Below are 5,287 nucleotides of genomic sequence, written 5' to 3'. Positions count from 1 at the left end.
ATGCACGTTACCGCTCACTGATGTGTGGCCGCATCGTGGGCCATCACACTGTCGATGGAGGAGCTCACCTCACGGAGCATGTCAGACATCAGTGCGGTGACCAGCTGAGTTTGGGCAACATCATTCTGTATAACAGAGAATAACTGTTTCACGGAGTTCACAGTTTGGTTCAGCAGGACACTGTGAGTGTTCAGAACCACCAGGGTGCCCTTCAATGATTTGCCTATAGTCTGTAGGGTTTGGCCCTGTAGTGTGAGTTGTTCTCTCAGCTGGGGCATCTCAGTCTGGATCTCCCTTACATGTTGCCTCAGGGTAGATAGGCTCACGGAGTTGACACTGGTCACTCCCAGGTTGAACAGGGTTCCAACAGCAGCAGCAGCTCCGAGCAAGGCCCCTAGGAATCGTTTGTCACGCCTGTTATGTCCGCTTAGCTCTGCTAGTTCCACACAAGAGGGGAAAACAAAAAAAACACAACTACAACATACAACAACAAACAACAAACAAATATAAAACTATTTAAATAGTTGAATTAAAGATTAAATATAAATCTTGAAAAGAAGTCTAAACCAAAATTCCATTAAGGAAGTGAAACATAAGAAAACAATGCCCATTTAGACAACTCAATCCTCCCTCCAATTCATCTGTCCATTGGAACCGGCCAACGGAACTAAAGAGTGGTGGAAAGAGCCCGCCGGTCCTTTAGGCGGACGCACCCCGCGACAGAAGCTCGGAAACCTCCGCTATTCTCCACACAACCCACACCACGGTAACTTAAACTAAAAAAAAACAATATTAACAGAAATATACAGCACAGCGAACTAAATTGTGTGCACTCCAACTAGTTAACGTACCGATATTCAATAAACATTCTAAATGAGCAAAAGAATCGAGTCTGGCTTCTTACTCAATATCATGTGAAAATTCTCAGCTCAAGTTCCTTCTTTAGTGACTCTTGGAGATGCTCTGGAACACGGTAACTCATTCTCCTTACAACAGCATCCGGTTTCAATACAATATCATGTTCTATTAATGTTGTAAACCCAGGGTATTCTGAGAAGACTCCCGGTAAGCAAACGGCCCTCACCTCTCGCTGTTGCTGTGGTGACAGGTGACTCAGATCGACATCTCCTAGAGCAGGCTGAGGTAAATATTGGTCATCCGATTCCTCTTCTTCCTTCACTTGTTGAATCATTACGATCTGGGCAGACTTGTCAGGATGAGATACCCACTGCTTAATCAGATTAATGTGCAGGATTCTGGAAGGACGATCTTTGCCAGACATTGAAATTTCATAGGTGGTGGGTCCAAGTTTCCCTTTAACTTCAAAAGGACCCTGCCATTTCGCCAACAATTTACTTTCTTGACTGGGCAGCATCACCAAGACCTTTTCACCAGGTTCAAAACTTCGCTCACGAGCAGATTGATCATACCAGGTTTTCTGCCGTGATTGAGCCTCTGCTAAATGAGATTGAGCCAGTGTGGTCATCTTCTCCAAGCGTTCTCGCATCTGCACCACATAAGACACAACATTAATCGGCTCACCTCTTTGCTGGTGCCCCTCCCATATCTCTCGAAGCAGAGAGAGAGGACCTCTTACCTCATGCCCATATAAAAGTTCAAAAGGGGCAAAGCCGGTAGATGACTGTGGCACCTCTCTAAAGGCAAATAGAAGATAAGGGAGCCACTGGTCCCAGTCTTTGCCAGTGTCACAAACGAACTTGCGCAGCATCTGTTTCAGAGTCTGGTTAAACCTTTCTGTGAGTCCATCGGTCTGTGGGTGGTAAGGAGTTGTTCTCAGACTCCTGATACCCAGCAGTTTGTATACCTGTTTCAGAAGGGTAGACATAAAGTTAGTTCCTTGATCTGTCAAAATTTCACGAGGAAACCCAACTCTGGAGAACAGTTGCACTAAACAGGTCGCCATATACTTTGCTTTAATAGACTTCAGTGGGAACACTTTGGGATACCTTGTAGCGTAGTCTGTTACAACAAGCATAAATCGGTTACCAGAACAACTCCTTTCAACAGGCCCGACAACATCCATTCCCAGTCTTTCAAACGGCATGCCTATAATTGACAGAGGTTGGAGAGGGACCCGACCTGGGCCTCGGGTAGAGACTTTTTGACATTCTGGGCAACTTTTACAATATTGGGTTACCTCTCTGTTCACGTCAGGCCAATGGAAGTATTTCCTAATCCTAGCGATGGTTTTACGTTACCCCAGATGGCCAGCCCAGGGAACGGAATGGCCAAGAGTGAGAATAACCTCACGGACACACTGTGGTACCACCAGTTGTGTCACCGCCCCAACCTGGCGTTAGAGTATTCCCTGTCGAAGGTGATATCTTTCCTTTCGGTCATTGTCAGCAGTCTCTACACCCTTCTGTTTTGCTCTATGTAGGTAAGGGACAAGACTGGCATCCTCCTGTTGTAGCTGAGCAATATTAGTAGGCAACTTGAATTCCGGGGGAAAATCGGAAAGAGATTCAACTGGTATATTAGTAGCATTATATTGAATTTTTTCCAACCTTTTCTGTCGACGGGACTTCCTGGGCTTTGCAGAGCACAAAGGTTCTACATCTTCCCCAAAGAAAGGTAGGGCACTCAGCAGCTGTTGCCTTTCTTCCCCTTTACTTGCTTGAGCTCTGGTAACAGCCATATGACATGGTACTGACTGCAACAAGTCCCAGAGCACTGGCACATCATGGCCCAAAACCACAGGGAATGGCAGATGGTCCGACATGCCCGAGGTTGCCGGGGAAAGTTTTGTCGGTGTCTATCCCTGCCGGTTTTCCAACACCAAGACTGATTTCCCTTACGTGCCGCCACAAACACGTCCGCTAGTGTTGCTGCTTGTGAAGCAGACCTCAGGTCATGTTCCCGGATTCAAACCTGGAGCTCAGGAGAAAGCAATCTTAGGTACTGTTCCAGAATTATAACTTCCCCAACTTCCTCCACTGGTTTACCTTTTGGCTGCATCCACTTGACATAAAGTTATTTTAATCGCACATATAATTCTTTGGGACTCTCAAGGGGCTCAACATCAAGAGAACGGAACCTTTGTCTATAAGTCTCTCGGTTGATATCATATTTTCTAAAGATGGCAGATTTAACCTCTTCATACTCCAGTGACTCATCAACATCCATATGAACATAAGCCGCTCTGGCTTTACCCGTCAAGAGAGGAATCAAGTGGAAGGACCAATCTTCCTTTGGCCACCGACAAGCTGCTGCCATCCTCTCAAAAGTGATTAGAAAGTGCTCAATGTCCTCAGATTCAGACAACTTCTCAAGTTTGGGCTCATTAAATTGACACTGACCTGTCTCACGACTTTCAGAGAGATCTTTTCGACAGGCAGTGGACTGAGACAGGGAACGGTTAGCGACCGCATCATCATCCGGACTTTCCAAGGTGTCCCCAACAGTCAGCAGTAGATTAGGAGTTGGAGTCGTGCGAGCCTGCACCTCCAGCTGCAACAAACTGAACTGGTGCTGAAGGGTTTTAAACCGACGCTTTTGCTGGGCATATTCTTGACTCCTTTGAGCTTCCCGGGCATCCATGTTTGCCATATGTGCTAGGAACAGGCCTGTCAAGTCAGCAAGCGTTGGCTCTCTACTTTCAGGCTCTATATCACCAGCCTCTCTCACATCCTTTGCCACTCCATCCTCCCCCAGCTCCTGCAATGCGTCTTCAGGTTCCTCTACCAGAGAAGTCCTTGGGGCTGCTTTCCGTCCTCCCCGATTCATGGGGCATAGAGCTCGACGTTCAAAAAAACAGAGGAAAAGGGGGAGGAGAAAAAAGTTATTTTTGCGAAACTATGCCTCCTACTGGTAGATCCCACCGCTGCCACCACTTGTAAGGGACCCAGCAGTCAAAAAAAATAGTAGGGCATAGGAAAAACGAGCTTCCCAAACAAACAATCTTTTTAATGAATCAAAACAAACCTTCACAAGTTTAAAGCAGAAAATCAAAATTCAAAGAAATCAAATAAACTGGCTTAGGCCTATAAAAGAGGTCAACAGAACAAAACTGAACTCAAGATAACTGAGGGCATGACAAACAAACTGAACTGACCTAACAAATGACACCATAAGAACACATTTATACAACTGGACTAGCCACACAAGAGGGGAAAACAGTTCCACACAAGAGGGGAAAACAAAAAAAAACAACTACAACATACAACAACAAACAAATATCAAACTATTTAAATAGTTGAATTAAAGATTAAATATAAATCTTGAAAAGAAGTCTAAACCAAAATTCCATTAAGGAAGTGAAACATAAGAAAACAATGCCCATTTAGACAACTCAATCCTCCCTCCAATTCATCTGTCCATTGGAACCGGCCAACGGAACTAAAGAGTGGTGGAAGCAGCACGCCGGTCCTTTAGGCGGACGCACCCCGCGACGGAAGCCCAGAAACCTCCGCTATTCTCCACACAGCCCACACCACGGTAACTTAAACTAAAAAAAATCAATATTAACCGAAATATACAGCACAGCGAACTAAACTGTGTGCACTCCAACTAGCCAACATGTACCGATATTTAATAAACATTCTACATGAGCAAAAGAATGAAGTCTGTCTTCTTACTCAATATCATGTGAAAATTAATTAAACAAATGCAACAATAAACCGTAAGAATAAGCAGGTAAAATCAATGCTTACCCATACGTGTAATATGTGTATGTGTGTGCGCGCGCGTGTGTGTAAATATGCACGTTACCGCTCACTGATGTGTGGCCGCATCGTGGGCCATCACAAGCCCTTATACCATCATGCCATTTTACTGGGCACTAGCACCGCCCCGAGGATACATCACATATGCTCATTTGTGACCCTGGAGCACAAAACCAGTCTTAAGAAGCAGGGTATATTTGTAGCAACAACAAACAATACATTGTATGGGTCAAAATTATCAATTTTTCTTTTATGCCCAAAATCATTACGATATTTAGTAAAGATCATGTTCCATGAGATATTTTGTAAATTTCCTACCGTAAATATATCAAAACTTAATTTTTGATTAGTAATATGTATTGCTACGAAATACAGAGTTCTGGCATGAAACTCTAGATGGCGCAGTCCGATAGGTCTAACTCAATCCGACCTAATGACATCATTATCACATGGCATAGCTGATTGGTTCTCTCCTGTATCAGTATCAGTAGAGCTCGCTGCTCAACATTCAAATATATGACTAGTGCTTGCTGTAGCAGTTGTAGCTTGCTTCAGAAACCCTCCACCTGTATAGATCTGCTACGAGCTGACTTATGTATGCT

This window comes from Sinocyclocheilus rhinocerous, unplaced genomic scaffold (genome assembly GCF_001515625.1).
Source record: "Sinocyclocheilus rhinocerous isolate Xijiao unplaced genomic scaffold, SAMN03320098_v1.1 scaffold10005, whole genome shotgun sequence".
NCBI lineage: Eukaryota > Metazoa > Chordata > Actinopteri > Cypriniformes > Cyprinidae > Sinocyclocheilus > Sinocyclocheilus rhinocerous.
This window is presented reverse-complemented; position numbering follows the sequence as displayed.